Raw genomic sequence first — 11,048 nt, 5'->3', positions numbered from 1 at the left:
TTTGGGGGCTTCCTATACTCAGGATACCACCCAGTGTGACTGTCATATGACTTCCTGCTGCCTTCTGGTCAAGATGTAGCACTCTCAGCTCCTGGACCACTCCTGCCTTCAAGCCTCCATGCTCCTGGTTGTTGTTGTATATTACTGTAACTATGTAAAGATTTCTTTATGCTGCATTTGTTTAACTATATAAATATGTGTTACATTTGTTTTTGCTGCATTTGTTTAATGATGTAAAGATATGTTGCTATTTTACCTTGCTTGCCTAAGGCACGTGACTGGTCTAATAAAAAGCTGAATGGCCAATGGGTATAGGCAGTAGAGGGATTGGCAGAGTTGGTGGGCAGAGGGAAGAGGAGAAATGTAGGCTGGAGAGAAAAGAGAATGAGGGAGAAAGAAAGGGAGACGCCTGGGGCCAGTCAGTCAGGCAGCCTCCAGCCAGCCAGACATGGAGTCGGACATACAGAAACAAGCCTAAACCAAGGCCAAGCATTCATAACTAGTAAGAAGTTCTCTGTGCCAAGATTTGGGATCTGGTTTGTGGTCCAAGAGAAAACCTGCTACACCCCGTCATGATGATAAATGAACTGAACCTCTGAAACTGTAAGCAAGCCACCCCAATTACATTTTTTTTTTTATAAGAGTTGCTGTGGTCATGGTGCCTCTTCACAGTGATAGTAAACCCTAAGACAGCTAGCTATGGGAAAAATAATACTGTGATGAGTTTCATCAGCTATGATGGTGGCAGCAACATCCATAAATTTCTAAAATTTTCAAGACAGGGTTTATTCTGTGTAGCCCTGGCTGTCCTGGAACTCACTGTGTAGGCCAAGTTGGTGTCGAACTCAGATATCTACCTGCCTCTGCCTCCCGAGTGCTGGGATTAAAGGGGTGAGCCACGACTGCCTGGCTGCACAGATACTCTTTATAAAATTTATGTATTTTTATTTTATGTACATTGATGTTTTGCCTGCATGTATATCTGTGTGAGGGTGTCAGTTTTGGAGTTATAGACAGTTATTAGCTGCCATGTGGGTGCTGGGAATTGAACCCAGGTCCTCTGGAAAAGTAGTCAGTGCTCTTAACTGCTGAGCCGTCTCTCCAGCCCCCCACAAACACTTACGGAAGCTCACTCAATTGATCCCCGGGTTAGTAAGGGATCTAAGGGGAAAGTAATTCTCCTGTAGCACATCATCTAGCAAGGGGCTGAAAACAGGAAGGCTACCCTAGCATCAGGTCAAATATGCTAGAGAGCACTATTTTGGCTCCAATTTGTAGGAAGGATGTCTTCATGCTTAGCTGTTGCTGCTGCCTCCATGGCCCAAGGGCTAATGTGTATCTTGTATAGGTTCACAAGCTCAGGGTCTTTGAGAGCCTCCACTGCCAGAAAAGCCCAGAATGTGGCCAGGATGTATGCCATTCTAATGGCAGTAGTACACAGCCAAGAAAGTGATTTGCATTAGAAGCCCATAGACAATTTATAATTACGTTGGGTTACCCAGAGACTCCCGGAAACTTGAGTGGTATCACTAAGGTCACTGAAGGAGTCTCTAACGATAACAGCAGGAGTGCCTGTTGATTTTATTTTAGGGAAATTCTAGTGCTTTTTGTTGTTGCCACACCTGTGCAAGGCAGGCTGAGTTGTTAGTAACAGCATAGGTGTGCTTAAGTTAAACTTCTAAACAAAGAATACATTCCCATAATAATCCAAAAAGGACTAGAAGATAGTGGTTTAATAAGTATTTCACAGGAGGCTGTCATAATGTAATGTCGTCCTATACTCTTGGAGAAAGACAGATGTGTTAGGGTCATCCCAACAAAGGTTTTGTATAATGGCAGGGTTGTTCAGGTACCCTGAGGTATCCTGTCTCTTTCAAGGTGAAAGCAAACTGTGACTGAAGGGGCATTCAAAGAGGCAGAACATATCAATCAAATCTAGACTTATGGGACCGATATCCTGGACAACTTATTGTTGACATATTTATTACCTACTGACACCCGTAGGTGATATACAGTCCCAAGCTGGGACTCTAAGCCTGTGACAAGCTTTGCAGAGGACCACTTCAGGAAAAGGCCTGTTTGTTTCCTGTGATGGTTAGTGTTAAATGTCAGCTTGACAGAATCTATAATTTCTTGGGAGATGGACTTCTGGAAATGTCTGTAGATGATTCTCTTGATGATATTATTTGAGGGAGAAAGACCCACATACTATGGGCGGCATTATTCTCTGGCTGGATCCTCCATTATATAAATGGAGGAATGGAGCTGAGCCACAGCATGTATCCACTGCTCTCTGCTTACTGATTGTGGATTCAGTGTGACCAGTAAGCCTCCTGGTCCTGCCAATATGCCTTCTGTTGTTGGTTGTTTTTGCTCTTTTGGGGGGCCTGTCACCCAACTCTCCAATAAATCACATATGGAGGCTTATTCTTAATTATAAATGCCCGGTCTTAGTTTGGCTTGTTTCTTGCCAGCTTTTCTTAAATTATCCCGTTTACCCTTTGCCTCTGGGCTTTTCCATTTTTTTATTTCTGTATATCTTACTTTTACTCTGTGGCTGGCTCCTAGCATCCTCCTCTCCTTCTCCTCTTGCTCTTTCTTCTTTCCTCCTAGATTTCTCCTTCTATATATTCTCTCTGCCTGCCATTCCCGCCTTTTCTTTCTCCTGCCTTGCTGTTGACCATTTAGTTCTTTATTAAACCATAAGGTGTTTTAGACAGACAAGGTAACAGAGCTTCACAGAGTTAAACAAATGTAACATAAACAAGAATAACACACCTGAAAACAGTATTCTACAGCAGCCTTCCCTGCCTATTTCCATGTCTTTCTTGCCGTTGATCCTTCTGGAACGGTGTGATAGTTTGAGTAAGAATGACTCCATAGGCTCATATCATATATTTGAATGCTTGGTTCCTAGTTGGTGGAACTGTTTTGGGAGGGGTTAGGAAGTGAGACCTTGTTGGAGGAGATGTGCTACTGGGGTGGGCTTTGAGGTTTCAAAAGTCCACAGCAGGCCCAGTCTCTCTCTCAGTCACTCACTGGCTCTGCATCCATCCCTCCTTCTTTCCCGACCCTTCCCTTTCACTCTCTCTCTCTCTCTCTGCCTCCAACTTTCAGATAAGATGTAAGCTTCCAGCTACTATCCCAGCACCATGCCTGCCTACATGCTGTCTTGCTCACCACTATGATAGCCATGAACTCATCCTCTAAAACTGTGAGCAAGCCCTTAATTAAATTCTTTCTTTTATAAGCTGCCTTGGTCATGGTGTCTCTTCACAGTGATAGAAGAGTAACTAAGACACAGTGTAAGACAAAATACAGTATTTGTCCTTTAAGTTGCTTTTCTCAGGGTCCTTTATCATAACACCTCACGATTATCTCCTACATTTCAAACTCCAGTTGTTTTATTGTCATCCCCCTGAAGTATCAGTGATTACTTGTGTCTCCAGTGAATAGTAAGTAAAACTAAATATATGAACACATATATTGATTTATTATTTTGCTTTTTAAAAGACTGAGTCAGGATGTAGTTGAGTTGGTATAGTATTTGCCTAGAATGCACAAAGCTCTGGGTTTGAGCCTCAACAGTTTACAAATTGCATGTGGTGATGCATTTCTACAGTCCCAGTACTGGAGAAGCAGAGGCAGGAGGATTAGAAGTTCAAGGTCATTTTTGGCCATAGTTACAAGCCAGGCTGGGTTATAGGAGAAACCATCTACATTTTTAAAAAATTCGAAATGGAGTCTTGCTATATTATCCATGTTGACCTCAATATGAGGCTCAAGGGGTCCTTATTACTCAAGTTTTCCAAGAACCTGGAGTGTGTGTGTGTGTGTGTGTGTGTGTGTTTCTGGTCTTAGACCCAAAACCTTGGAAAGGATGGGCAAGGGCTTATCACTGCCCTATCTCCACAGAATTTTTGTGGGCATGATTCAAACTTCATAAAACTAGAGCTTATCATTTACTCACTAACAAACAACAGACAAAATGAAACATACCCCCTTCAATTTTATTTAGAAAGTGTTTTATAGTGATGCATCATGAAATACTGTAATGCACATTTGAATATGCAGTTATCAAACATATATACTCATTTGAGAAACTGAATTCCCTCTCAAGTTTCACCGGCTTCTCTTCTTCTCCCACTTCCCTCATTTTATGTCATCTAAACCTTGATTCCTATTTACTAAGAATAGTATCGTTCCCATGTACTATTTTTATTACATACATGTTATCAAAAGTTATTTTTGCTTGGCTTGAACTTTATAAACATATAAAATATCTCTCACGGAACATCCGTTGTTTCTGAAACAGAGGTCAAGAAATTTTTGTACTCCCTAGCCCTAGTTTACTGTCACGGTTACAGTTTTCCATGCTATTTTTTTTTTTTTTTTACAACGTTTCCCCTCCGTTGCCGAGAACCCTACTCAGGCAAACGTTCTGAGCTACATCCCTAGCCATTTCCTAACTTCTCAAAGGCAAGGAACCTGGTACAGTGTTAACGCCCTCTAAAATTTGTTACATTGTTGAATGACACTGAGCCGGGACAGAAAGACTTTAAACTTATTTCTTCTGGATGGGTTTTCTGCTCTTCATCCCAGTTCTAAGGATCCTGCTTCCACTTCTGCTCTGAGTTGACCGTATTTATGAAAGTTCCTGACCATCAAAAAAGCAAAAGGAAAACTCAGAGCACCTAACACTACATTTCCCAGAGAGCATCGCGGCTCACCCAGACGCTCGGGGCTCTCTCTAGAAACTTCCGGGTTGTGTAGGCGGAGCCTAAAGAGCCTTCCAATGAGCAGCTCCGTGGTCTGACTGGCGAGGAGCTTGGTCTCAGAACGTCATGACCCAGGCGCCAATCAGCAGGAAGGTGTCTGGGCGGCCCGCGGGGGCGGCGTCACTGGGCTGCGCCCGCCTAGCGCGCCTTGTCCCTGCTGCTTTGGTCTGTGTAATTTGCTGCGTCTCCCACTGCTCGTCGTCCCCCGTTTCCATGTCCCTGGTGGGTGCCGCACCCCAGAACATCCCACGATCATGGCCACCAGCTCGAGGGAGTCCTCGTTCTCTTCCTGCGTTTCGAACTCTGACATTGATGACGAGGGAGTGCGCGGCACCTGCGAAGATGCTTCTCTCTGCAAGAGGTGCCTGGGGGCGCGGGGTTCAGGATGGGCGTCGGGGTCCCGGGCCTAGGTGGCAAGCGGGCCACTGTCCAAGGCACACGCTTGGACACTGGGAAGGAGCTGCCGCACCCACCTGGAGCGGCCCTCGCTTGACACCTGGGAAGTGCACGGAGCAGGGAGGGGTTCATTTAAGTTATAATTACCGAGCGTGTGTGTGTGAGTGAACCTGGGGTACCACGACTGGGTGTAAGGAGCTGAACAAAGCTTACTTGATCTTGGCCTTCAGGTAAGACGGGGTGTGTTGCAAGTATTAACTACAGCTTTGATGGGTTGGAAATGCAAATTTTCTTTGCTTTAGGTTACATCCTGTTAAAATTGGTCATGATTCCCCACTGTGCACTTGAAACTCAGGCCTGTGAGGATAGATGATGGGTCCTGGGCTCCGCAGTGTGTGTTGTAGAGTCAGTACTACACACATGCCACATTATTTGTGCAGTGGTAGCAGATGGTGGTGGGACATTGCCAGTGCAGGTGTGCCTAGAGAAAACACAAAGCTTGCATGTCATTCATTAATTTTTTTCTTGCAGCGAAGTTATTGAGATATTACATTGTGCTAGGCCTTTACTTTGAGCTAATTGGTAGGGTTTCAGTGATTTTGAATACTTAAGGAGCAAAACAGACATGGTGTGGACCTACTAGACGACTCACAGCCTAGCTGGGAGGAAAAACTCATCATTTAGTGTTGGGCTCTTGGAGATTCAGCAGTGTCTTTAGAGTTTGAAGTTTATACAGGGATATTTAAACTGGCAAGAAAAGACTGAACCAAGGGAGTAGGACAGTGTTTAGAACAAGGGAGGAGTGTGGGCTTTAGAACAATTAGGACAATGCCCTGGAATAGGAGGAGTAAGCTGGGGGCCAGAGAGATATTATGGGTTGGGGAATACAAGCTTTTGAGTGAAGTCTTTTTGCAGGATCCTAGAAACTAAGCATAGGGATTTAAAACATCAATTCTGGAGCCAGACTCTGCCCAAGCTGTATAAACTTGGGCAAGTTCCTAACTTTAAAAAATGTGCGTGTTTGTGGTGTATGTGCACGCTCATGTATGTGTGGGTGAATATAACTGGATGCTGGAGGGGGATGTTGGGTGTCCTGCTCTATCACCCTGCCTTGTTTCCTTGAGATAGGATCTCTCACTGAACCAGAGACTCACCTTTTTAGCTAGACTGGCTACGTAGCCAACCTTAGCAATCTCAGGAATCTCATATCCCCCCCTCCCCCCCCCCTCCCCCCCGCAGCTCTGGGGATACAAGTGTGTGCACTCATGCCCTTCTTTTTAATGAGTGCTGGGGATCCAATTCAGGTCCTCACACTTGTACAAAAAGTGTTCTTATCCACTGAGCCATCTCCCCAGCCCCCAACTTTTTTTTTTTTTTTTTTTTTTTTTTTTGGCCTTAGTTTTCTTGTCTCTGAAGTAGGGATGAAGTAGGGCTGGGAGATAGCTTAATTGGTAAACTGCTGGCTGGGCAAGCATGAGGACCTGAGTCCATATCTCCACCATCCATTAAAAAAAACTGGGCATGGCATGCCTGTAACCCCAGCCCAGGGAGGTGGAGTTAAGGAGATCCCCGGAGCTTACCGACCAGCTAGTCTAGTCAAATTGGCAAGTTCCAGGTTCAGTGAGAAACCCTGTCTCAAAAAATAAAGTGATAGAGGAAGACACCTAACACCGACCTCAGGGTTGTGCATGTGCATACTTAGTTACACACACCTGCACTGTATCACACAGTGCAAAACAAAAACCACAAAAGAAAGTGGAGAAGACAGTGCTGGTTTCTGAAATGCTTTTGAAGATCTAGTGATATTTACTGTCTTTAGAGGAGTTGGGCATATAGTGGGCGTGGCTGGTGCTTGTGTTACTCATTCAGAGCTTCTCCGTCTGTGAGAATCTGTATATTTTTAAAAACATCTATATATGTGTCTATGTCAGTGCACACCGTGTTGGCAGGGGTTGCCTGCAGAGGCCAGAAGAGGGTGTCCGGTCCCCTAGAGCTGGAGTTATAGGCAGTTGTGAACCACTCAATGTGAGTGCTGGGAGTTGAACTTGGGGTTCAGTATTTGATCTTAACCACTGAGCCATTTCTTCAGCCTCCATAAATTAATCCTTAAGGTATACTTGAGGATTCAGTGTCTTTGGTTTTTGTCATGCTGTGATCAGCATCCTTGAATTTTTTTTAAAAATTACATTTATTCACTTTGTGTATGTCAGCAGGTAATGTAGGGCAGTGGCCCTCAACCTCCATGGTGCTGTGGCCCTTTGATACAGTTCCTCATGTTGTGGTGAGCCCCAACCATAAAATTATTTTCACTGCTACTTCATAACTGTAAATTTGCTATTGTTATGAATCATGTTATAAATATCCGTGTTTCCAATGGTTTTAGGCAAGCCCTGTGATAGGGTCCTTTGACCCCCTCAAGGGGTTGCAACTCGCAGGTGGAGAACTGCTGTTGTAGGGTGAGTCAGTTCTTTCCTTTTACCCTGTGGATCCTGAGGATTGAACTCAGGTCATCAGATTTGGTTGCAAGCTCCTTTTCTTACTGAGCCATTCTTGCCTGTGAGATCAACATCTTCATTCAATTTGCCAAAAGTTGTGATATCACTTGATGATTGCTTTTGGGACATAGGAACAAAAGATTCTTCTCTTTGCCTAAATCTTCCTCCCTTCTCTCTCTCTCTCTCTCTCTCTCTCTCTCTCTCTCTCTCTCTCTCTCTCTCTCTCTCTTGTTTTTTAAATATGGGGATCATACAGTTAACATATCTTTTGGATGTGAGGATTAAGTGAGATAATTGATGCCAAAAGAAGATTGATGCAAATGTACCAATTGATAATTTGGTACAAGGTGAAGTTGTCAAAAACCTACTGGTAATAGTTTGGATTTTTTTTTTTTTTGATTAAAGTTGCTGACCATGTAGTAGCAGTGGGTCTGGCTGGTTCCTGCCACTCTGAGTTATAGCATCATATCCTGAAACAACAGTTACAAAGTCCGCCCACTTCCCAGGGCCCCTACAGTTCTGTTACTGTGTTTTGGTTTGCTCCCTCCTTTGGATCCATGAAGTTGTGATGTGTTGTGTTGAAGTGGTGTCTGTGTCAGAGGTTGTAGTGAGGATTGAGTGTGGAATGTTTTCAGCAATGGCTATAGCAGATGTTTCAGATTGTTGCCACTTTCACCCCTGTAGCCATCAAGCCATCAGTGTCATGGCCCACTCTGTATGTCAGGTTTATGTTTACCAGTTGATTTGCTATAGCAGCAGTCAATGGAAGACTGACCATCCTAGCCGATTCTCCCTGATGTTGAATGTGGTTTAGCTCCAATCAGGTTGACAAGGCTTGATTTCTGCTGTGTCACTGTTGGGAGAGGGTACCTTTGAGAACTGTTGAGGTCTTTAAAAAGACCATGCATTTCTTTTCTTTTTTCTTTTTGGTGTGTATGTGTATGAATATTTCTGTGTCTGTGGGTGTTGGTATTGTATGTGCGCGTGCACCACACATTTGGAGACTGGAAAAGGATGTTGTAAATATTCTTTATCATGTCCTGTTCCTTTGAGGCAGGGTCTCTTGCTGAACCTGGAGCTTTTGTTTTCCAACTCGGTTTACAACCTACAAGCCCCATCAGTCGCCCTCCCACCCTACCCTGGGATTACATGAATGTGCAAGACCAGGCTTGGCTTTTTGTGCGTGTGCTGAGATGCTTGCTTTTAACACTAACCATCTCACCAACCCTGGATATTATATTTCTTGAAGGAAGTTCTCATTCTTTGGGACTTGGTTGGTTGTTGTGAGAGTAGGCTGTCAGGAAACTCTCTTTCTCTCTTTTTCTATATACCTTCTTCCCTATCTACTTCTCCACCTCATTATGACACAGTCAAGGGGTCCTAGCCAGGCTGCTGCCTTGCTGTTTGAACTTCCAGCCGCCAGAATCATGTGCCAAAAGAACCTCTTTGCCTTTTAAGGTCCTAAGCCCAATTATTTTCTTATAGTAACATGTGTCTTCTCCTCATGTCCATCATGCTTGCTCCCAGTTGCTCTGGCTTTTGTTTACCGTGCCCCAGTGTCCACCATAGCTGCACTATTCCCTCTGAGATGAGTGTTCCATATTCAACAGCCCCCTTCAGTTCTTCAGCCTCTTTGTAGCCACTCACTGTGCCTGAACGTTGATGCTTCCCTATGGATGTCCTTTTCCTGAAGTCTTTAGTGGTCCCTCTTGTTTCTCATCTAGTATCCCCAAGGATGAGGTGTTTGAGATGTGTGTTCTCTGTGCTGTTTGTTATCCTTTCCATTTTCTGAGGTTCATTATGTCCAGCTGGATCACTTCCCCAATGGCTGTTGTTTACCCTTTCCCAGTTACTCAGCTGATTCCTTGAAGATTTGGGTGCATGGCTCACCTCTTCTATTCTTCTTTATTTCTTCTTTCTAGGCATGGGCCTTGGGGCAACCTCTCCAAATCCCACAGCTGGTTTTTGTCAGAGAACCTTTATAGGAAAGGTACAAAATATGGAGCACTTCAAAACTTTTTGTATCCTCTTTGCACAAAGGCCATACTAACCTCTGTGTTGTTGCAGTTGTAGACTATGTGGTGCCGAAAGGAGCAACTTTCTTAATTCTTGATACAGCCCCTAGGTGAGCTCAGTGTCCCTGTAAGCACCCAGTGAATCCTTTGTGACCACCCTTTCCAACCAGGATATCCTGGATCTCCATCCTGGGGTACAGCCTTCCTCCTTTGCAGTTGGCTTGATCAGTTAGTTATTGGATCTCTGCCCACTTTCCTCAGGATCATGGCTTTCCCTATCCTCAAGTCAGAACCTAGAGTTCATAGTTCATCCTTTGGCAGTTGATTGGCAGTGCCCATATCTCTCTTGTCCTTTGGTCTTAGTAGACCTCTTCAGTGGAGTAGGTGAGTAGCTAGAAGGCAGACAATAGCAAGGAGTGGTCCTGCTGGGTATGGTGGATCTCAGAGAAATGTCACAACTTCTGGTTTTCATTTCTTCCTGGAATACTTGTAAAACACATAGTAGGGCAACTTGATACTACTGTGAATTTGTATCTGCTAGCCCTGTCTGCTCCCCTAACAGGTTGTCGATATAGTATGCTTCTCTGGACAACTTACTCTTTTAAAAAAAATTCTGTTTGTGTCTGTGTCTGTGCACATGCGTGCATATACATGTGTGTGTTCTTATTTGTGTACTGGCACATGTGCACATGTATATGCATGTGGACATCAGAGTTGGATGTCAGGTGGCTTCCTCTGTTGTAGTCCACTTTATTTTTTGAGGAAGAGCCTCTCACTGACTCTGGAGCTCACAGATTTAGCTAAATTCTCTGGCCAGTGAGCTCCAGGGGTCTACTTATCTCTACCTCCCCCAGAACCAGGTGGCAGTTGCAGTTTCTGGCTTTTTCCATGAGTATTGGGGATCTAAACTCAGGCTGTCTACTTTGCTTGCATAGGAAGAGCTTTGTTTGCTAGGAACTCTGGGATTTAGATCCTCATGCTAGGTGTCTGGCTGTTTGTGTGTGTTCTGGGTCAAGCACTTTTGCCCTCTAAACCATCTCCCTGGCACCTGGTGTGTTTGTTTTTGAGATAAGGTTTCATTGTGTAGCCCAGACAGGTTTTGAACTCCTGTCCTCTGTCTCAGTCTTATGAGTAGCTGGGACTAAATTTCATGACAACTATATCTACTTCAAACTTGACTTTCTCCCCCCTCCAGTATACTGCTTAACAAGGGCCACAGAAGCCTTCGAGTGGAACTGATTAATGTCCCTCCAGGAGCCTTAACAGTCCTTTCCTGTGGTGATATTTGTCTTTGTCCTGTAGAGCACACCTGTAGCCAGAGAAGATGAGTTGAATAGTTGTAGTCTCTCAATAAGAGGGGGTAG

Source organism: Peromyscus eremicus, chromosome 1 (assembly GCF_949786415.1).
Source record: "Peromyscus eremicus chromosome 1, PerEre_H2_v1, whole genome shotgun sequence".
NCBI classification, from domain to species: Eukaryota; Metazoa; Chordata; class Mammalia; order Rodentia; family Cricetidae; genus Peromyscus; species Peromyscus eremicus.
Note: the sequence above shows the minus strand (reverse complement) of the source record.